At 35.7% G+C, this 27,595-nt stretch overlaps 1 pseudogene; it reads right to left on the bottom strand.

Moving 5' to 3' along the window:
• LOC106594842 (RNA binding protein fox-1 homolog 1-like) overlaps positions 1-27,595 on the bottom strand; it is a 695,930-nt pseudogene that overhangs the window by 380,187 nt on the left and 288,148 nt on the right.

Raw genomic sequence — 27,595 nt, 5'->3', positions numbered from 1 at the left:
CTGGGAGCAACAACACATTCAGCTTCATGAGCTTTTCTTCTTCTCCTCTACCTTCATTACAGAGTACAGTTCCTGACAGGCTCCTGAAAGCCTCCATTACAGAGTACAGTTCCTGAAAGGCTCCTGAAGGCCTCCATTACATAGTACAGTTCCTGACAGGCTCTTGAAGGCCTCCATTACAGAGTACAGTTCCTGACAGGCTCCTGAAGGCCTCCATTACATAGTACAGTTCCTGACAGGCTCCTGAAGGCCTCCATTACATAGTACAGTTCCTGACAGGCTCCTGAAGGCCTCCATTACATAGTACAGTTCCTGACAGGCTCCTGAAGGCCTCCGTTACAGAGTACAGTTCCTGAAAGGCTCCTGAAGGCCTCCATTACATAGTACAGTTCCTGACAGGCTCTTGAAGGCCTCCGTTACAGAGTACAGTTCCTGACAGGCTCTTGAAGGCCTGCATTACAGAGTACAGTTCCTGACAGGCTCCTGAAGGCCTCCATTACAGAGTACAGTTCCTGACAGGCTCCTGAAGGCCTCCATTACAGAGTACAGTTCCTGACAGGCTCCTGAAGGCCTCCATTACAGAGTACAGTTCCTGACTGATGATTATTTTATGACTAGTTATTGAATCTATTTATATATAGTCATATAATCTATTTATATATAGTCAAAGAATCTATTTATATATAGTTATAGAATCTATTTATATATAGTTATAGGATCTATTTATATATAGTTATATAATCTATTTATACATAGTCATATCATCTATTTATATATAGTCAAATAATTCATTTATATATAGTCAAAGAATCTATTTATATGTAGTCATAGAATATATTTATATATAGTCATAGAATCTATTTATATAGTCATATAATGTATTTATATATAGTTATATAATTTATTTAAATATAGTCATATAATCTATTTATATATAGTCATATAATCTATTTATATATCGTCATAGAATGTATTTATATATAGTCATATAATCTATTTATATATGGTTATATAATGTATGTATATATAGTCATATAATCTATTTATATATAGTCATATAATCTATTTATATATAGTTATATAATCTATGTATATATAGTCATATAATCTATGTATATATAGTCATAGAATATATTTATATAGTCATATAATATATTTATATATAGTCATATAATCTATTTATATATAGCTAATTAATCTATTTATAAATAGTAATATAATCTATTTATATATATTTATATAATCTATTTATATATAGCCATATAATCTATTTATATATAGTTATATAATCTATTTATATATAGTTAATTAATCTATTTATATATAGACATATAATCTATTTATATATAGTTATAGAACCTATTTATAAATAGTTATATAATTTATTTATATATAGTTAATGCATCTATTTATATATAGTCAGATAATCTATTTATATATAGTTAATTAATATATTTATATATAGTTATATAATCTATTTATATATAGTTAATTCATCTATTTATATATAGTCATATAATCTATTTATATATAGTTAATTCATCTATTTATATATAGTCATATAATCTATTTATATATCGTTAATTAATATATTTATATATAGTCATAGAATGTATTTATATATAGTCATAGAATTGATTTATATATAGTCATATAATCTATTTATATATAGTCATAGAAACCATTTAAATATAGCCATTTAATCTATTTATATATAGTTAATTAATCTATTTATATATAGTTAATTAATCTATGTATATATAGTTATATAATCTATTTATATATAGTTATATAATCTATTTATATATAGTCATAGAATCTATGTATATATATAGTTATATAATCTATTTATATATAGTCATAGAATGTATTTATGTATAGTTATATAATCTATTTATATATAGTTATAGGATCTATTTATATATAGTTCATTAATCTATTTATATATAGTTATAGAATCTCTTTATATATAGTTATATAATCTATTTATATATAGTTATATAATCTATTTATATATAGTCATAGAATCTATGTATATATATAGTTATATAATCTATTTATATATAGTCATAGAATGTATTTATGTATAGTTATATAATCTATTTATATATAGTTATAGGATCTATTTATATATAGTTAATTAATCTATTTATATATAGTTATAGAATCTCTTTATATATAGTTATATAATCTATTTATATATAGTTATATAATCTATTTATATATAGTCATAGAATCTATTTATATATAGTTATATAATCTCTTGATACAGTTAAAGTCGGAAGTTTACATACACTTTAGCCAAAGCTCAGTTTTTCACAATTCTTGACATTTAATCCTAGTAAAATTCCCTGTCTTAGGTCAGTTAGGATCACCAGTTTATTGTAAAAATGTGAAATGTCAGAATAATAGTTTAGAGAATGATTTATTTCAGCTTTTATTTCTTTCATCACATTCCCAATGGGTCACGCAATTAGTATTTGGTAGCATTGCCTTTAAATAGTTTAACTTGGGTCAAACGTTTCGGGTAGCCTTCCACAAGCTTCCAACAGTAAGTTGGGTGAATTTTGGCCCATACCCTCCTGACAGAGCTGGTGTAACTGAGTCAGGTTTGTAGGCCTCCTTGCTCACACACACTTTTTAATTTCTGCCCACAAATTTTCTATAGGATTGAGGTCAGTGCTTTGTGATGGCCACTCCAATACCTTTACTTTGTTGTCCTTAAGCCATTTTGCCACAACTTTGGAAGTATGCTTGGGGTCATTGTCCATTTTGAAGACCCATTTGCGACCAAGCTTTAACTTCCTGACTGATGTCTTGAAATGAAGAACACCATCCCAACCGTGAAGCACGGGGGTGGCAGCATCATGTTGTGGGGGTGCTTTGCTGCAGGAGGGACTGGTGCACTTCACAAAATAGATAGCATCATGAGGCAAGAAAATTATGTGGATATAATTATCCAAGTGGTGATCCTAACTGACCTAAAAAAGGACATTTTGACAAGGATTACATTTCAGGAATTGTGAAAAACTGAGTTTAAATGTATTTGCTAAGGTGTATGTAAACTTCCAACTTCAACTGTAGTCATAGAATACATTTATATATAGACATATAATCTATTTTCATCTGAAGCATTGTGATAGTGTCATAAAAATAGTTGTACTCATCCTTAAAAATGTCGTACTGGAGAGAAGAGGACCAAAACGCAGCAGGTATGTGCAGGCTCATCTTGACTTTTATTCACTATCAAAATGAATGCCAAAATAACAAACCATGAGAATGAACGAACAACCAACAAACAGTCTGGCAAAGCATAGGCTCAACACAGAACAATTCCCCACAACCCCAAAGACAAACACACACACCTATATAGGACTTCCAATCAAAGGCAACTATACACACCTGCCTTCAATTGGAAGTCCCAATCATCAACCCAACATTTAACAAACACAAACATGCCACGTCCTGACCAAAACTAAAACACTAGCTCCATCTGCTGGTCAGGACGTGACAGTACCCCCCCTCAAGGTGCAGACCCCGGAATGCACCTAAAAAAGAAAAACAAGAAAATCCCCAATACCCCAACAAACAATAACCCCTAAACCTAAAGGGAGGGAAGGGAGGGTGGCTGCCGTCAACGACGGCACTGTGCTACACCCTCCCTCCCCAACCCACCTATCCTGGAGGTGGCTCAGGTGCAGGCCGTTCCAGGCTGTCGGGGCAGTATGGCAACTCGGGACAGTCGGGGCAGTCTGGCAACTCGGGGCAATCTGGCAACTCGGGACAGTCGGGGCAGTCTGGCAGCTGGGGACAGTCGGGGCAGTCTGGCAACTCGGGACAGTCGGGGCAGTCTGGCAACTCGGGACAGTCGGGGCAGTCTGGCAACTCGGGACAGTCTGGCAACTCGGGACGGTCGGGGCAGTCTGGCAACTCGGGACGGTCAGGGCAGTCTGGCAGCTGGGGCAGGTCAGGGCAGTCTGGCCACTCCGGCAGGTCAGGGCAGTCTGGCCACTCTGGCAGGTCAGGGCATGTCTGGCCACTCCGGCAGGTCAGGGCAGTCTGGCCACTCTGGCAGGTCAGGGCAGTCTGGCCACTCCGGCAGGTCAGGGCAGTCTGGCCACTCCGGCAGGTCAGGGCAGTCTGGCCACTCCGGCAGGTCAGGGCAGTCTGGCCACTCCGGCAGTTCAGCGCAGTCTGGCCACTCCGGCAGTTCAGCGCAGTCTGGCCACTCAGGCAGTTCAGCGCAGTCTGGCCACTCCGGCAGTTCAGCGCAGTCTGGCCACTCCGGCAGTTCAGCGCAGTCTGGCCACTCCGGCAGTTCAGCGCAGTCTGGCCACTACGGCAGTTCAGCGCAGTCTGACCTCTCTGGCGACTGTTGACTGGCGGGCAGCTCTGATGACTGTTGACTGGCGGGCAGCTCTGACGACTGTTGACTGGCGGGCAGCTCTGACGACGACTGTTGACTGGCGGGCAGCTCTGACGACGACTGTTGACTGGCGGGCAGCTCTGACGACGACTGTTGACTGGCGGGCAACTCTGATGACGACTGTTGACTGGCGGGCAGCTCTGATGGCGACTGTTGACTGGCGGGCAGCTCTTGCCCCGTCAAACAGCCCTTGTGCCACCCCCTAAAAAATTATTGGGGGTGCCTCTCGGTCTCCCTTACCTCGCCAGCCTTCTTCCGCTGCTTGGTCCTTTGTTGGTGGGGAATTCTGTCATAAAAATAGTTGTACTCATCCTTAAAAATGTCGTACTGGAGAGAAGAGGACCAAAACGCAGCAGGTATGTGCAGGCTCATCTTGACTTTTATTCACTATCAAAATGAACGCCAAAATAACAAACCATGAGCATGAACGAACAACCAACAAACAGTCTGGCAAAGCATAGGCTCAACACAGAACAATTCCCCACAAACCCAAAGACAAACACACACACCTATATAGGACTTCCAATCAAAGGCAACTATACACACCTGCCTTCAATTGGAAGTCCCAATCATCAACCCAACATTTAACAAACACAAACATGCCACGTCCTGACAAAAATAAAACACTAGCTCCATCTGCTGGTCAGGACGTGACAGATAGCCAGCAGACCTATAGAACAGACTTACAGAACTGACCTACAGAACAGATGTATAGAACAGACCTACAGAACTGACCTATAGAATGGACCAATAGAACAAATCTATAGAACAGACTTTTAGAACAGACCTATAGAACAGACCTATAGAATAGACCAATAGAACAGACCTATAGAACAGACCTATAGAACAGATCTATAGAACAGACCTGTAGAACAGACCTATAGAACAGGCCTGTAGAACAGACCGATAGAACAGACCTATAGAACAGGCCTATAGAACAGACCTATAGAACAGGCCTGTAGAACAGACCTATAGAACAGACCTATAGAACAGACCTATAGAACAGACCTGTAGAACAGACCTATAGAACAGACCTATAGAACAGGCCTGTAGAACAGACCTATAGAACAGACCTATAGAACAGACCTGTAGAACAGACCTATAGAACAGACCTATAGAACAGACCTATAGAACAGGCCTGTAGAACAGACCTATAGAACAGCTCTATAGAATAGACCTGTAGAACAGACCTTCAGAACAGACCTATAGAACAGCTCTACAGAACAGGCCTGTAGAACAGACCTATAGAACAGACCTATAGAACAGACCTATAGAACAGACATTCAGAACAGACCTATAGACAGACCTATAGAACAGCTCTATAGAACAGGCCTGTAGAACAGACCTTCAGAACAGACCTATAGAACAGCTCAATAGAATAGACCTGTAGAACAGACCTATAGAACAGACCTTCAGAACAGACCTATAGAACAGCTCTATAGAATAGACCTGTAGAACAGACCTATAGAACAGCTCTATAGAATAGACCTATAGAACAGCTCTATAGAACAGACCTTTAGAACAGCTCTATAGAATAGACCTGTAGAACAGACCTGTAGAACAGCTCTATAGAATAGACCTGTAGAACAGACCTATAGAACAGACCTATAGAACAGACCTATAGAACAGACCTGTAGAACAGACCTATAGAACAGACCTTTAGAACAGCTCTATAGAATAGACCTGTAGAACAGACCTATAGAACAGCTCTATAGAATAGACCTGTAGAACAGACCTGTAGAACAGCTCTATAGAATAGACCTGTAGAACAGACCTATAGAACACCTCTATAGAATATACCTATAGAACAGCTCTATAGAATAGACCTGTATAACAGACCTATAGAACAGCTCTATAGAATAGACCTGTAGAACAGACCTGTAGAACAGCTCTATAGAATAGACCTGTAGAACAGACCTATAGAACAGCTCTATAGAATATACCTATAGAACAGCTCTATAGAATAGACCTGTAGAACAGACCTATAGAACAGCTCTATAGAATAGACCTGTAGAACAGACCTATAGAACAGACCTATAGAACAGACCTATAGAACAGACCTGTAGAACAGACCTATATAACAGACCTTTAGAACAGCTCTATAGAATAGACCTGTAGAACAGACATATAGAACAGCTCTATAGAATAGACCTGTAGAACAGACCTATAGAACAGCTCTATAGAATAGACCTGTAGAACAGCTCTATAGAATAGACCTGTAGAACAGACCTATAGAACACCTCTATAGAATATACCTATAGAACAGCTCTATAGAATAGACCTGTAGAACAGACCTGTAGAACAGCTCTATAGAATAGACCTGTAGAACAGACCTATAGAACAGCTCTATAGAATATACCTATAGAACAGCTCTATAGAATAGACCTGTAGAACAGACCTTTAGAACAGCTCTATAGAATAGACCTATAGAACAGCTCTATAGAATATACCTATAGAACAGCTCTATAGAATAGACCTGTAGAACAGACCTATAGAACAGCTCTATAGAATAGACCTTTAGAACAGACCTTTAGAACAGCTCTATAGAATAGACCTATAGAACAGCTCTGTAGAATAGACCTGTAGAACAGACCTATAGAACAGATCTATAGAACAGACCTTCAGAACAGACCTATAGAACAGCTCAATAGAATAGACCTGTAGAACAGACCTATAGAACAGCTCTATAGAATAGACCTGTAGAACAGACCTTTAAAACAGACCTATAGAACAGCTCAATAGAATAGACCTGTAGAACAGACCTATAGAACAGCTCTATAGAATAGACCTGTAGAACAGACCTATAGAACAGCTCTATAGAATAGACCTTTAGAACAGACCTTTAGAACAGCTCTATAGAATAGACCTATAGAACAGCTCTGTAGAATAGACCTGTAGAACAGACCTATAGAACAGATCTATAGAACAGACCTTCAGAACAGACCTATAGAACAGCTCAATAGAATAGACCTGTAGAACAGACCTATAGAACAGCTCTATAGAATAGACCTGTAGAACAGACCTTTAAAACAGACCTATAGAACAGCTCAATAGAATAGACCTGTAGAACAGACCTATAGAACAGCTCTATAGAATAGACCTGTAGAACAGACCTTTAAAACAGACCTATAGAACAGACCTATAGAATAGACCTGTAGAACAGACCTATAGAACAGCTCTATAGAATAGACCTGTAGAACAGACCTATAGAACAGCTCTATAGAATAGACCTGTAGAACAGACCTATAGAACAGCTCTATAGAATAGACCTGTAGAACAGACCTATAGAACAGCTCTATAGAATAGACCTGTAGAACAGCTCTATAGAATAGACCTGTAGAACATACCTATAGAACAGCTCTATAGAACAGCTCTATAGAATAGACCTATAGAACAGCTCTGTAGAATAGACCTGTAGAACAGCTCTATAGAATAGAGCTATAGAACAGCTCTATAGAATAGACCTATAGAACAGCTCTATAGAATAGACCTATAGAACAGACCTATAGAATAGACCTGTAGAACAGCTCTATAGAATAGACCTGTAGAACAGCTCTATAGAATAGACCTGTAGAACAGACCTATAGAACAGACCTATAGAACAGCTCTATAGAACAGCTCTATAGAATAGACCTGTAGAACAGCTCTATAGAATAGACCTGTAGAACAGCACTATAGAATAGGGTTATAGAATAGACCTGTAGAACAGACCTATAGAACAGCTCTATAGAATAGACCTGTAGAACAGACCTGTAGAACAGACCTATAGAACAGCTCTATAGAATAGACCTGTAGAACAGCTCAATAGAATAGACCTGTAGAACAGCTCTATAGAATAGACCTATAGAATAGACCTGTAGAACAGACCTATAGAACAGCTCTATAGAATAGACCTGTAGAACAGACCTGTAGAACAGCTCTATAGAATAGACCTGTAGAACAGACCTATAGAACAGCTCTATAGAATAGACCTATAGAACAGCTCTATAGAATAGACCTATAGAATAGACCTGTAGAACAGACCTGTAGAACAGCTCTATAGAACAGACCTTTAGAACAGCTCTATAGAATATACCGATAGAACAGCTCTATAGAATAGACCTGTAGAACAGACCCATAGAATAGACCTGTAGAACAGACCTATAGAACAGACCTATAGAACAGCTCTATAGAACAGCTCTATAGAACAGACCTATAGAACAGCTCTATAGAATATACCTATAGAACAGACCTATAGAACAGATCTATAGAATATACCTATAGAACAGACCTATAGAACAGATCTATAGAATAGACCTGTAGAACAGGTGTAACAGAGTAGAGCAGTGACCAGGCTACCTCCTCCATCCAAACACTGCTTTCCTCTTCTCAGCTCTACCTCTCACAAAATGACCCTCGGAAAAGGGTACCTTTCGGACAGACAAGCTAGACACGCACACAAGCATGCGCACACACACACACACACACAAGTACGTACACACAGCGAGTGGAACTGACCCTCAGATGCGCCCTCTCACAGCTCATAGGTTGGCCTGGAATCTGAAAGAAAAGAACAAACAACTATCAGGGGCGATCTCGGATTGGAACATCCATTTTCTGATTTTTTCTTACATTATTAATATATATAGCCATTGATTGTTGCAGAATATAACATATAAATGACTATTGAGCACAGTTCAACTGTCTTACCCAATCACAACCAAAAATATGAATCCATCCAAAATAAACCAAAATGAATTCACACCCAGACCCCCAGATCATTTGACACATTTCCCTACGGATCACAGACCATATAGAACAGATTATATTGTTATTTAATAAAAACTACAGCCCAGAGATACTGAGGAGCACAGTGCTGATCTCAACTACATTACTGTAATGTAAAGGAGGATTCTCAACCACATTACTGAAATGTAAAGGAGGATTCTCAACCACATAACTGTAATGTAAAGTAACATTCTCAACCACATTACTGTAATGTAAAGGAGCATTCTCAACCACATTACAGTAATGCAAAGGAGGATTCTCAACCACTTTACTGTAATGTAAAGTAACATTCTCACCCACATTAAAGTAATGTAAAGGAGCATTCTCAACCACATTACTGTAATGTAAAGGAGCATTCTCAACCACATTACTGTAATGTAACGGAAGATTCTCAACCAAATTACTGTAATGAAAAGGAGCATATGTAACCAATCCACTGACTGTATCAATATGTAACCAATCCACTGACTGTATCAATATGTAACCAATCCACTGACTGTATCAATATGTAACCAATCCACTGACTGTATAAATATTAATGTAACCAATCAACTGACAGTATCAATATGTAACCAAATCACTGACTGTATCAATATGTAACCAATCCACTGACTGTATCAATATGTATGTAACCAATCCACTGACTGTATCAATATGTATGAAACCAATCTACTGACTGTGTCAATATGTAACCAATCCACTGACTGTATAAATATGTAACCAATCCACTGATTGTATCAATATGTAACCAATCCACTGACTGTATAAATATGTATGTAACCAATCCACTGACTGTATAAATATGTATGTAACCAATCCACTGACTGTATCAATATGTATGTAACCAGTCCACTGACTGTATCAATATGTATGTAACCAGTCCACTGACTGTATCAATATGTATGTAACCAGTCCACTGACTGTATCAATATGTAACCAATCTATTGACTGTATCAATATGTAATCAATCCACTGACTGTATCAATATGTATGTAACCAGTCCATTGACTGTATCAATATGTATGTAACCAATCCACTGACTGTATCAATATGTATGTAACCAATCCACTGACTGTATCAATATGTATGTAACCAATCCACTGACTGTATCAATATGTAACCAATCCACTGACTGTATCAATATGTAACCAATCTATTGACTGTATCAATATGTAACCAATCCACTGACTGTATCAATATGTAACCAATCTATTGACTGTATCAATATGTAACCAATCTATTGAGTGTATCAATATGTAACCAATCTATTGACTATATCAATAAGTAACCAGTCCACTGACTGAATAAATATGTATGTAACCAATCTACTGACTGTATCAATATGTATGTAACCAATCTACTGACTGTATCAATATGTATGTAACCAATCCACTGACTGTATCAATATGTAACCAATCCACTGACTGTATCAATATGTATGTAACCAATCCACTGACTGTATCAATATGTAACCAATTCAATGACTGAATCAATATGTATGTAACCAATCCACTGACTGTATCAATATGTAACCAATCCACTGACTGTATCAATATGTAACCAATCTGCTGACTGTATCAATACGTAACCAATCCACTGACTGTATCAAAAAGTAACCACTCCACTGACTGTATCAATATGTACCCAATCCACTGACTGTATCAATATGTAACCAATCTACTGACTGTATCAATATGTAACCAATCCACTGACTGTATCAGTATGTATGTAACCAATCCACTGACTGTATCAATATGTATGTAACCAATCCACTGACTGTATCAATATGTATGTAACCAATCCACTGACTGTATCAATATGTATGTAACCAATCCACTGACTGTATCAATATGTAACCAATCTACTGACTGTATCAATATGTAACCAATCCACTGACTGTATCAATATGTAACCAATCTACTGACTGTATCAATATGTAACCAATCCACTGACTGTATCAATATGTATGTAACCAATCCACTGACTGTATCAATATGTAACCGATCTGCTGACTGTATCAATATGTAACCAATCCACTGACTGTATCAATATGTAACCAATCCACTGACTGTATCAATATGTATGTAACCAATCCACTGACTGTATCAATATGTATGAAACCAATCTACTGACTGTGTCAATTTGTAACCAATCCACTGACTGTATAAATATGTAACCAATCCACTGATTGTATCAACATGTAACCAATCCACTGACTATATCAATATGTAACCAATCCACTGACTGTATAAATATGTATGTAACCAATCCACTGACTGTATCAATATGTATGTAACCAATCCAATGACTGTATCAATTTGTAACCAATCCACTGACTGTATCAATATGTATGTAACCAATCCACGGACTGTATCAATATGTAACCAATCCACTGACTGTATCAATATGTATGTAACCAGTCCACTGACTGTATCAATATGTATGTAACCAATCCACTGACTGTATCAATATGTATGTAACCAGTCCACTGACTGTATCAATATGTATGTAACCAGTCCACTGACTGTATCAATATGTATGTAACCAGTCCACTGACTGTATCAATATGTAACCAATCTATTGACTGTATCAATATGTAATCAATCCACAGACTGTATCAATATGTATGTAACCAGTCCATTGACTGTATCAATATGTATGTAACCAATCCACTGACTGTATCAATATGTATGTAACCAATCCACTGACTGTATCAATATGTATGTAACCAATCCACTGACTGTATCAATATGTAACCAATCCACTGACTGTATCAATATGTAACCAATCTATTGACTGTATCAATATGTAACCAATCCACTGACTGTATCAATATGTAACCAATCTATTGACTGTATCAATATGTAACCAATCTATTGAGTGTATCAATATGTAACCAATCTATTGACTATATCAATAAGTAACCAGTCCACTGACTGAATAAATATGTATGTAACCAATCTACTGACTGTATCAATATGTATGTAACCAATCTACTGACTGTATCAATATGTATGTAACCAATCCACTGACTGTATCAATATGTAACCAATCCACTGACTGTATCAATATGTATGTAACCAATCCACTGACTGTATCAATATGTAACCAATTCAATGACTGAATCAATATGTATGTAACCAATCCACTGACTGTATCAATATGTAACCAATCCACTGACTGTATCAATATGTAACCAATCTGCTGACTGTATCAATACGTAACCAATCCACTGACTGTATCAAAAAGTAACCACTCCACTGACTGTATCAATATGTACCCAATCCACTGACTGTATCAATATGTAACCAATCTACTGACTGTATCAATATGTAACCAATCCACTGACTGTATCAGTATGTATGTAACCAATCCACTGACTGTATCAATATGTATGTAACCAATCCACTGACTGTATCAATATGTATGTAACCAATCCACTGACTGTATCAATATGTATGTAACCAATCCACTGACTGTATCAATATGTAACCAATCTACTGACTGTATCAATATGTAACCAATCCACTGACTGTATCAATATGTAACCAATCTACTGACTGTATCAATATGTAACCAATCCACTGACTGTATCAATATGTATGTAACCAATCCACTGACTGTATCAATATGTAACCGATCTGCTGACTGTATCAATATGTAACCAATCCACTGACTTTATCAATATGTAACCAATCTGCTGACTGTATCAATATGTAACCAATCCACTGACTGTATCAATATGTAACCAATCCACTGACTGTATCAATATGTATGTAACCAATCCACTGACTGTATCAATATGTATGTAACCAATCTACTGACTGTGTCAATTTGTAACCAATCCACTGACTGTATAAATATGTAACCAATCCACTGACTGTATCAACATGTAACCAATCCACTGACTATATCAATATGTAACAAATCCACTGACTGTATAAATATGTATGTAACCAATCCACTGACTGTATCAATATGTATGTAACCAATCCAATGACTGTATCAATTTGTAACCAATCCACTGACTGTATCAATATGTATGTAACCAATCCACGGACTGTATCAATATGTAACCAATCCACTGACTGTATCAATATGTATGTAACCAGTCCACTGACTGTATCAATATGTATGTAACCAATCCACTGACTGTATCAATATGTATGTAACCAGTCCACTGACTGTATCAATATGTATGTAACCAGTCCACTGACTGTATCAATATGTAACCAATCTATTGACTGTATCAATATGTAACCAATCCACTGACTGTATCAATATGTATGTAACCAGTCCATTGACTGTATCAATATGTATGTAACCAATCCACTGACTGTATCAATATGTATGTAACCAATCCACTGACTGTATCAATATGTATGTAACCAATCCACTGACTGTATCAATATGTAACCAATCCACTGACTGTATCAATATGTAACCAATCTATTGACTGTATCAATATGTAACCAATCCACTGACTGTATCAATATGTAACCAATCTATTGACTGTATCAATATGTAACCAATCTATTGACTGTATCAATATGTAACCAATCTATTGACTGTATCAATAAGTAACCAGTCCACTGACTGAATAAATATGTATGTAACCAATCTACTGACTGTATCAATATGTATGTAACCAATCTACTGACTGTATCAATATGTATGTAACCAATCCACTGACTGTATCAATATGTAACCAATCCACTGACTGTATCAATATGTATGTAACCAATCCACTGACTGTATCAATATGTAACCAATTCAATGACTGAATCAATATGTATGTAACCAATCCACTGACTGTATCAATATGTATGTAACCAATCTACTGACTGTGTCAATTTGTAACCAATCCACTGACTGTATTAATATGTAACCAATCCACAGACTGTATCAATATGTATGTAACCAATCCACTGACTGTATCAATATGTAACCAATCCACTGACTGTATAAATATGTATGTAACCAATCCACTGACTGTATCAATATGTATGTAACCAATCCAATGACTGTATCAATTTGTAACCAATCCACTGACTGTATCAATATGTATGTAACCAATCCACTGACTGTGTCAATATGTAACCAATCCACTGACTGTATCAATATGTAACCAATCCACAGACTGTATCAATATATAACCAATCTACTGACTGTATCAATATGTATATAAACAATCTACTGACTGCATCAATATGTAACCAATCCACTGACTGAATCAATATGTATGTAACCAATCCACTGACTGTATCAATATGTAACCAATCCACTGACTGTATCAATATGTATGTAACCAATCCACTGACTGTATCAATATGTTACCAATCCAATGACTGAATCAATATGTATGTAACCAATCCACTGACTGTATCAATATGTAACCAATCCACTGACTGTATCAATATGTAACCAATCCACTGACTGTATCAATATGTAACCAGTCCACTGACTGTATCAATATGTATGTAACCAATCCACTGACTGTATCAATATGTAACCAGTCCACTGACTGTATCAATATGTATGTAACCAATCTACTGGCTGTATCAATATGTAACCAGTCCACTGACTGTATCAATATATATGTAACCAATCCACTGACTGTATCAATATATATGTAACCAATCCACTGACTGTATCAATATGTATGTAACCGATCTACTGACTGTGTCAATTTGTAACCAATCCACTGACTGTATAAATATGTATGTAACCAATCCAATGACTGTATCAATTTGTAACCAATCCACTGACTGTATCAATATGTATGTAACCAATCCACTGACTGTATCAATATGTAGTAACCAACCCACTGACTGTGTCAATATATGTAACCAATCCACTGACTGTATAAATATGTATGCAACCAATCCAATGACTGTATCAATATGTAACCAATCCACTGACTGTGTCAATATGTATGTAACCAATCCAAAGACTGTATCAATATGTAACCAGCCCACTGACTGTATCAATATGTATGTAACCAATCCACTGACTGTATCAATATGTAAAATATGATTGTATCAATATGTAACCAATCCACTGACTGTATCAATATGTAACCAATCCACTGACTGTATCAATATGTAACCAATCCAAAGACTGTGTCAATATGTAACCAATCCACTGACTGTATCAATATGTATGTAACCAATCCACTGACTGTATCAATATGTAACCAATCCACTGATTGTATCAATATGTAGCCAATCCACTGACTGTATCAATATGTAATCAATCTACTGACTGTATCAATATGTAACCAATCCACTGACTGTGTCAATATGTAACCAATCCACTGACAATCAATATGTATGTAACCAATCCAATGACTGTATCAATGTGTATGTAACCAATCTGCTGACTGTATCAATATGTAACCATTCCACTGACTGTATCAATATGTAACCAATCCACTGACTGTATCAATATGTAACCAATCCACTGACTGTATCAATATGTAACCAATCCATTGACTGTATCAATATGTAACCAATCTACTGACTGTATCAATATGTAACCAATCTACTGACTGTATCAATATGTAACCAATCCACTGACTGAATCAATATGTATGTAACCAATCCACTGACTGTGTCAATATGTAACCAATCCACTGACTGTATCAATATGTAACCAATCCACTGACTGTATCAATATATAACCAATCTACTGACTGTATCAATATGTATATAAACAATCCACTGACTGTATCAATATGTAACCAATCCACTGACTGTATCAATATGTAACCAATCCACTGACTGTGTCAATATGTAACCAATCCACTGACGGTATCAATATGTATGTAACCAATCCACTGATTGTATCAATATGTATGCAACCAATCCACTGACTGTATCAATATGTAACCAATCCACTGACTGTGTCAATATGTAACCAATCCACTGACTGTATCAATATGTATGTAACCAATCCACTGACTGTATCAATGTGTATGTAACCAATCCACTGACTGTATCAATATGTAACCAATCCACTGACTGTATCAATATGTAACCAATCCACTGACTGTATCAATATGTAACCAATCTGCTGACTGTATCAATATGTAACCAATCCACTGACTGTATCAATATGTAACCAATCCACTGACTGTATCAATATGTAACCAATCCACTGACTGTATCAATATGTAACCAATCAACTGACTATATCAATATGTAACCAATCCACTGACTGTATAAATATGTATGTAACCAATCCACTGACTGTATCAATATGTATGTAACCAATCCAATGACTATCAATTTGTAACCAATCCACTGACTGTATCAATATGTATGTAACCAATCCACGGACTGTATCAATATGTAACCAATCCACTGACTGTATCAATATGTATGTAACCAGTCCACTGACTGTATCAATATGTATGTAACCAATCCACTGACTGTATCAATATGTAACCAGTCCACTGACTGTATCAATATGTATGTAACCAATCCACTGACTGTATCAATATGTAACCAATCCAATGACTGAATCAATATGTATGTAACCAATCCACTGACTGTATCAATATGTAACCAATCCACGGACTGTATCAATATGTAACCAATCCACTGACTGTATCAATATATATGTAACCAATCCACTGACTGTATCAATATATATGTAACCAATCCACTGACTGTATCAATATGTATGTAACCGATCTACTGACTGTGTCAATTTGTAACCAATCCACTGACTGTATAAATATGTATGTAACCAATCCACTGACTGTATCAATATGTATGTAACCAATCCAATGACTGTATCAATTTGTAACCAATCCACTGACTGTATCAATATGTATGTAACCAATCCACTGACTGTATCAATATATAACCAACCCACTGACTGTATCAATATGTATGTAACCAATCCACTGACTGTATCAATATGTATGCAACTAATCCACTGACTGTATCAATATGTAACCAATCCACTTACTGTGTCAATATGTAACCAATCCACTGACTGTATCAATATGTAACCAGTCCACTGACTGTATCAATATGTATGTAACCAATCCACTGACTGTATCAATATGTAACCAATCTACTGATTGTATCAATATGTAACCAATCCACTGACTGTATCAATATGTAATCAATCTACTGATTGTATCAATATGTAACCAATCCACTGACTGTGTCAATATGTAACCAATCCACTGACTATCAATATGTATGTAACCAATCCACTGACTGTATCAATATGTAACCAATCCACTGATTGTATCAATATGTAGCCAATCCACTGACTGTATCAATATGTATGTAACCAATCCACTGACTGTATCAACATGTAACCAATCCACTGACTGTATCAATATGTAACCAATCCACTGACAATCAATATGTATGTAACCAATCCAATGACTGTATCAATGTGTATGTAACCAATCTGCTGACTGTATCAATATGTAACCATTCCACTGACTGTATCAATATGTAACCAATCCACTGACTGTATCAATATGTAACCAATCCACTGACTGTATCAATATGTAACCAATCCACTGACTGTATCAATATGTAACCAATCTACTGACTGTATCAATATGTAACCAATCTACTGACTGTATCAATATGTAACCAATCCACTGACTGAATCATTATGTATGTAACCAATCCACTGACTGTGTCAATATGTAACCAATCCACTGACTGTATCAATATGTAACCAATCCACTGACTGTATCAATATATAACCAATCTACTGACTGTATCAATATGTATATAAACAATCCACTGACTGTATCAATATGTAACCAATCCACTGACTGTATCAATATGTAACCAATCCACTGACTGTGTCAATATGTAACCAATCCACTGACGGTATCAATATGTATGTAACCAATCCACTGATTGTATCAATATGTATGCAACCAATCCACTGACTGTATCAATATGTAACCAATCCACTGACTGTGTCAATATGTAACCAATCCACTGACTGTATCAATATGTATGTAACCAATCCACTGACTGTATCAATGTGTATGTAACCAATCCACTGACTGTATCAATATGTAACCAATCCACTGACTGTATCAATATGTAACCAATCCACTGACTGTATCAATATGTAACCAATCTGCTGACTGTATCAATATGTAACCAATCCACTGACTGTATCAATATGTAACCAATCCACTGACTGTATCAATATGTAACCAATCCACTGACTGTATCAATATGTAACCAATCAACTGACTATATCAATATGTAACCAATCCACTGACTGTATAAATATGTATGTAACCAATCCACTGACTGTATCAATATGTATGTAACCAATCCAATGACTATCAATTTGTAACCAATCCACTGACTGTATCAATATGTATGTAACCAATCCACGGACTGTATCAATATGTAACCAATCCACTGACTGTATCAATATGTATGTAACCAGTCCACTGACTGTATCAATATGTATGTAACCAATCCACTGACTGTATCAATATGTAACCAGTCCACTGACTGTATCAATATGTATGTAACCAATCCACTGACTGTATCAATATGTAACCAATCCAATGACTGAATCAATATGTATGTAACCAATCCACTGACTGTATCAATATGTAACCAATCCACGGACTGTATCAATATGTAACCAATCCACTGACTGTATCAATATATATGTAACCAATCCACTGACTGTATCAATATATATGTAACCAATCCACTGACTGTATCAATATGTATGTAACCGATCTACTGACTGTGTCAATTTGTAACCAATCCACTGACTGTATAAATATGTATGTAACCAATCCACTGACTGTATCAATATGTATGTAACCAATCCAATGACTGTATCAATTTGTAACCAATCCACTGACTGTATCAATATGTATGTAACCAATCCACTGACTGTATCAATATATAACCAACCCACTGACTGTATCAATATGTATGTAACCAATCCACTGACTGTATCAATATGTATGCAACTAATCCACTGACTGTATCAATATGTAACCAATCCACTTACTGTGTCAATATGTAACCAATCCACTGACTGTATCAATATGTAACCAGTCCACTGACTGTATCAATATGTATGTAACCAATCCACTGACTGTATCAATATGTAACCAATCTACTGATTGTATCAATATGTAACCAATCCACTGACTGTATCAATATGTAATCAATCTACTGATTGTATCAATATGTAGCCAATCCACTGACTGTATCAATATGTATGTAACCAATCCACTGACTGTGTCAATATGTAACCAATCCACTGACTATCAATATGTATGTAACCAATCCACTGACTGTATCAATATGTAACCAATCCACTGATTGTATCAATATGTAGCCAATCCACTGACTGTATCAATATGTATGTAACCAATCCACTGACTGTATCAACATGTAACCAATCCACTGACTGTATCAATATGTAACCAATCCACTGACAATCAATATGTATGTAACCAATCCAATGACTGTATCAATGTGTATGTAACCAATCTGCTGACTGTATCAATATGAAACCATTCCACTGACTGTATCAATATGTAACCAATCCACTGACTGTATCAATATGTAACCAATCCACTGACTGTATCAATATGTAACCAATCCACTGACTGTATCAATATGTAACCAATCTACTGACTGTATCAATATGTAACCAATCTACTGACTGTATCAATATGTAACCAATCCACTGACTGAATCAATATGTATGTAACCAATCCACTGACTGTGTCAATATGTAACCAATCCACTGACTGTATCAATATGTAACCAATCCACTGACTGTATCAATATATAACCAATCTACTGACTGTATCAATATGTATATAACCAATCCACTGACTGTATCAATATGTAACCAATCCACTGACTGTGTCAATATGTAACCAATCCACTGACGGTATCAATATGTATGTAACCAATCCACTGATTGTATCAATATGTATGCAACCAATCCACTGACTGTATCAATATGTAACCAATCCACTGACTGTGTCAATATGTAACCAATCCACTGACTGTATCAATATGTATGTAACCAATCCACTGACTGTATCAATGTGTATGTAACCAATCCACTGACTGTATCAATATGTAACCAATCCACTGACTGTATCAATATGTAACCAATCCACTGACTGTATCAATATGTAACCAATCTGCTGACTGTATCAATATGTAACCAATCCACTGACTGTATCAATATGTAACCAATCCACTGACTGTATCAATATGTAACCAATCCACTGACTGTATCAATATGTAACCAATCAACTGACTATATCAATATGTAACCAATCCACTGACTGTATAAATATGTATGTAACCAATCCACTGACTGTATCAATATGTATGTAACCAATCCAATGACTATCAATTTGTAACCAATCCACTGACTGTATCAATATGTATGTAACCAATCCACGGACTGTATCAATATGTAACCAATCCACTGACTGTATCAATATGTATGTAACCAGTCCACTGACTGTATCAATATGTATGTAACCAATCCACTGACTGTATCAATATGTATGTAACCAGTCCACTGACTGTATCAATATGTATGTAACCAGTCCACTGACTGTATCAATATGTATGTAACCAATCCACTGACTGTATCAATATGTAAACAATCTATTGACTGTATCAATATGTAACCAATCTATTGACTGTATCAATATGTATGTAACCAATCCACTGACTGTATCAATATGTATGTAACCAATCCAATGACTATCAATTTGTAACCAATCCACTGACTGTATCAATATGTATGTAACCAATCCACGGACTGTATCAATATGTAACCAATCCACTGACTGTATCAATATGTATGTAACCAGTCCACTGACTGTATCAATATGTATGTAACCAATCCACTGACTGTATCAATATGTATTTAACCAGTCCACTGACTGTATCAATATGTATGTAACCAGTCCACTGACTGTATCAATATGTATGTAACCAGTCCACTGACTGTATCAATATGTAAACAATCTATTGACTGTATCAATATGTAACCAATCCACTGACTGTATCAATATGTATGTAACCAGTCTATTGACTGTATCAATATGTATGTAACCAATCCACTGACTGTATCAATATGCATGTAACCAATCCACTGACTGTATCAATATGTATGTAACCAATCCACTGACTGTATCAATATGTAACCAATCCACTGACTGTATCAATATGTAACCAATCCACTGACTGTATCAATATTTAACCAATCTATTGACTGTATCAATATGTAACCAATCCACTGACTGTATCAATATGTAACCAATCTATTGACTGTATCAATATGTAACCAATCTATTGACTGTATCAATATGTAACCAATCTATTGACTGTATCAATAAGTAACCAGTCCACTGACTGAATAAATATGTATGTAACCAATCTACTGACTGTATCAATATGTATGTAACCAATCTACTGACTGTATCAATATGTATGTAACCAATCTACTGACTGTATCAATATGTATGTAACCAATCCACTGACTGTATCAATATGTATGTAACCAATCCACTGACTGTATCAATATGTAACCAATTCAATGACTGAATCAATATGTATGTAACCAATCCACTGACTGTATCAATATGTAACCAATCCACTGACTGTATAAATATGTAACCAATCTGCTGACTGTATAAATATGTAACCAATCCACTGACTGTATCAATATGTAACCAATCCACTGACTGTATCAATATGTAACCAATCCACTGACTGTATCAATATGTAACCAATCTACTGACTGTATCAATATGTAACCAATCCACTGACTGTATCAGTATGTATGTAACCAATCCACTGACTGTATCAATATGTATGTAACCAATCCACTGACTGTATCAATATGTAACCAATCTACTGATTGTATCAATATGTAACCAATCCACTGACTGTATCAATATGTAACCAATCTACTGATTGTATCAATATGTAACCAATCCACTGACTGTGTCAATATGTAACCAATCCACTGACTGTATCAATATGTATGTAACCAATCCACTGACTGTATCAATATGTAACCAATCCACTGACTGTATCAATATGTAGCCAATCCACTGACTGTATCAATATGTATGTAACCAATCCACTGACTGTATCAACATGTAACCAATCCACTGACTGTATCAATATGTAACCAATCCACTGACTTATCAATATGTATGTAACCAATCCACTGACTGTATCAATGTGTATGTAACCAATCTGCTGACTGTATCAATATGTAACCAATCCACTGACTGTATCAATATGTAACCAATCCAATGACTGTATCAATATGTAACCAATCCACTGACTGTATCAAATTATGTAACCAATCCACTGACTGTATCAATATGTAACCAATCTACTGACTGTATCAATATGTAACCAATCTACTGACTGTATCAATATGTAACCAATCCACTGACTGTATCAATGTGTATGTAACCAATCTGCTGACTGTATCAATATGTAACCATTCCACTGACTGTATCAATATGTAACCAATCCACTGACTGTATCAATGTGTATGTAACCAATCTGCTGACTGTATCAATATGTAACCATTCCACTGACTGTATCAATATGTAACCAATCCAATGACTGTATCAATATGTAACCAATCCACTGACTGTATCAATATGTAACCAATCCACTGACTGTATCAATATGTAACCAATCTACTGACTGTATCAATATGTAACCAATCTACTGACTGTATCAATATGTAACCAATCCACTGACTGAATCAATATGTATGTAACCAATCCACTGACTGTGTCAATATGTAACCAATCCACTGACTGTATCAATATGTAACCAATCCACTGACTGTATCAATATATAACCAATCTACTGACTGTATCAATATGTATATAAACAATCCACTGACTGTATCAATATGTAACCAATCCACTGACTGTATCAATATGTAACCAATCCACTGACTGTGTCAATATGTAACCAATCCACTGACGGTATCAATATGTATGTAACCAATCCACTGATTGTATCAATATGTATGCAACCAATCCACTGACTGTATCAATATGTAACCAATCCACTGACTGTGTCAATATGTAACCAATCCACTGACTGTATCAATATGTATGTAACCAATCCACTGACTGTATCAATGTGTATGTAACCAATCCACTGACTGTATCAATATGTAACCAATCCACTGACTGTATCAATATGTAACCAATCCACTGACTGTATCAATATGTAACCAATCTGCTGACTGTATCAATATGTAACCAATCCACTGACTGTATCAATATGTAACCAATCCACTGACTGTATCAATATGTAACCAATCCACTGACTGTATCAATATGTAACCAATCCACTGACTATATCAATATGTAACCAATCCACTGACTGTATAAATATGTATGTAACCAATCCACTGACTGTATCAATATGTATGTAACCAATCCAATGACTATCAATTTGTAACCAATCCACTGACTGTATCAATATGTATGTAACCAATCCACGGACTGTATCAATATGTAACCAATCCACTGACTGTATCAATATGTATGTAACCAGTCCACTGACTGTATCAATATGTATGTAACCAATCCACTGACTGTATCAATATGTATGTAACCAGTCCACTGACTGTATCAATATGTATGTAACCAGTCCACTGACTGTATCAATATGTATGTAACCAGTCCACTGACTGTATCAATATGTAAACAATCTATTGACTGTATCAATATGTAACCAATCCACTGACTGTATCAATATGTATGTAACCAATCCACTGACTGTATCAATATGTATGTAACCAATCCACTGACTGTATCAATTTGTAACCAATCCACTGACTGTATCAATATGTATGTAACCAATCCACGGACTGTATCAATATGTAACCAATCCACTGACTGTATCAATATGTATGTAACCAGTCCACTGACTGTATCAATATGTATGTAACCAATCCACTGACTGTATCAATATGTATGTAACCAGTCCACTGACTGTATCAATATGTATGTAACCAATCCACTGACTGTATCAATATGTATGTAACCAGTCCACTGACTGTATCAATATGTAACCAATTCAATGACTGAATCAATATGTATGTAACCAATCCACTGACTGTATCAATATGTAACCAATCCACTGACTGTATAAATATGTAACCAATCTGCTGACTGTATAAATATGTAACCAATTCACTGACTGTATCAATATGTAACCAATCCACTGACTGTATCAATATGTAACCAATCCACTGACTGTATCAATATGTAACCAATCCACTGACTGTATCAATATGTAACCATTCCACTGACTGTATCAATATGTAACCAATCCAATGACTGTATCAATATGTAACCAATCCACTGACTGTATCAATATGTAACCAATCCACTGACTGTATCAATATGTAACCAATCTACTGACTGTATCAATATGTAACCAATCTACTGACTGTATCAATATGTAACCAATCCACTGACTGAATCAATGTGTATGTAACCAATCTGCTGACTGTATCAATATGTAACCATTCCACTGACTGTATCAATATGTAACCAATCCACTGACTGTATCAATGTGTATGTAACCAATCTGCTGACTGTATCAATATGTAACCATTCCACTGACTGTATCAATATGTAACCAATCCACTGACTGTATCAATATGTAACCAATCTACTGACTGTATCAATATGTAACCAATCTACTGACTGTATCAATATGTAACCAATCCACTGACTGTATCAATATGTATGTAACCAATCCACTGACTGTGTCAATATGTAACCAATCCACTGACTGTATCAATATGTAACCAATCCACTGACTGTATCAATATATAACCAATCTACTGACTGTATCAATATGTATATAAACAATCCACTGACTGTATCAATATGTAACCAATCCACTGACTGTATCAATATGTAACCAATCCACTGACTGTGTCAATATGTAACCAATCCACTGACGGTATCAATATGTATGTAACCAATCCACTGATTGTATCTATATGTATGCAACCAATCCACTGACTGTATCAATATGTAACCAATCCACTGACTGTGTCAATATGTAACCAATCCACTGACTGTATCAATATGTATGTAACCAATCCACTGACTGTATCAATGTGTATGTAACCAATCCACTGACTGTATCAATATGTAACCAATCCACTGACTGTATCAATATGTAACCAATCCACTGACTGTATCAATATGTAACCAATCTGCTGACTGTATCAATATGTAACCAATCCACTGACTGTATCAATATGTAACCAATCCACTGACTGTATCAATATGTAACCAATCCACTGACTGTATCAATATGTAACCAATCAACTGACTATATCAATATGTAACCAATCCACTGACTGTATAAATATGTATGTAACCAATCCACTGACTGTATCAATATGTATGTAACCAATCCAATGACTATCAATTTGTAACCAATCCACTGACTGTATCAATATGTATGTAACCAATCCACGGACTGTATCAATATGTAACCAATCCACTGACTGTATCAATATGTATGTAACCAGTCCACTGACTGTATCAATATGTATGTAACCAATCCACTGACTGTATCAATATGTATGTAACCAGTCCACTGACTGTATCAATATGTATGTAACCAGTCCACTGACTGTATCAATATGTATGTAACCAATCCACTGACTGTATCAATATGTAAACAATCTATTGACTGTATCAATATGTAACCAATCCACTGACTGTATCAATATGTATGTAACCAATCCACTGACTGTATCAATATGTATGTAACCAATCCAATGACTATCAATTTGTAACCAATCCACTGACTGTATCAATATGTATGTAACCAATCCACGGACTGTATCAATATGTAACCAATCCACTGACTGTATCAATATGTATGTAACCAGTCCACTGACTGTATCAATATGTATGTAACCAATCCACTGACTGTATCAATATGTATTTAACCAGTCCACTGACTGTATCAATATGTATGTAACCAGTCCACTGACTGTATCAATATGTATGTAACCAGTCCACTGACTGTATCAATATGTAAACAATCTATTGACTGTATCAATATGTAACCAGTCCACTGACTGTATCAATATGTATGTAACCAGTCTATTGACTGTATCAATATGTATGTAACCAATCCACTGACTGTATCAATATGTATGTAACCAATCCACTGACTGTATCAATATGTATGTAACCAATCCACTGACTGTATCAATATGTAACCAATCCACTGACTGTATCAATATGTAACCAATCCACTGACTGTATCAATATGTAACCAATCTATTGACTGTATCAATATGTAACCAATCCACTGACTGTATCAATATGTAACCAATCTATTGACTGTATCAATATGTAACCAATCTATTGACTGTATCAATATGTAACCAATCTATTGACTGTATCAATAAGTAACCAGTCCACTGACTGAATAAATATGTATGTAACCAATCTACTGACTGTATCAATATGTATGTAACCAATCTACTGACTGTATCAATATGTATGTAACCAATCTACTGACTGTATCAATATGTATGTAACCAATCCACTGACTGTATCAATATGTATGTAACCAATCCACTGACTGTATCAATATGTAACCAATTCAATGACTGAATCAATATGTATGTAACCAATCCACTGACTGTATCAATATGTAACCAATCCACTGACTGTATAAATATGTAACCAATCTGCTGACTGTATAAATATGTAACCAATCCACTGACTGTATCAATATGTAACCAATCCACTGACTGTATCAATATGTAACCAATCCACTGACTGTATCAATATGTAACCAATCTACTGACTGTATCAATATGTAACCAATCCACTGACTGTATCAGTATGTATGTAACCAATCCACTGACTGTATCAATATGTATGTAACCAATCCACTGACTGTATCAATATGTATGTAACCAGTCCACTGACTGTATCAATATGTAAACAATCTATTGACTGTATCAATATGTAACCAATCCACTGACTGTATCAATATGTATGTAACCAGTCTATTGACTGTATCAATATGTATGTAACCAATCCACTGACTGTATCAATATGTATGTAACCAATCCACTGACTGTATCAATATGTATGTAACCAATCCACTGACTGTATCAATATGTAACCAATCCACTGACTGTATCAATATGTAACCAATCCACTGACTGTATCAATATGTAACCAATCTATTGACTGTATCAATATGTAACCAATCCACTGACTGTATCAATATGTAACCAATCTATTGACTGTATCAATATGTAACCAATCTATTGACTGTATCAATATGTAAC

Source organism: Salmo salar, chromosome ssa06 (assembly GCF_905237065.1).
Source record: "Salmo salar chromosome ssa06, Ssal_v3.1, whole genome shotgun sequence".
Taxonomy (NCBI): Eukaryota; Metazoa; Chordata; class Actinopteri; order Salmoniformes; family Salmonidae; genus Salmo; species Salmo salar.
This window is presented reverse-complemented; position numbering and strand designations above follow the sequence as displayed.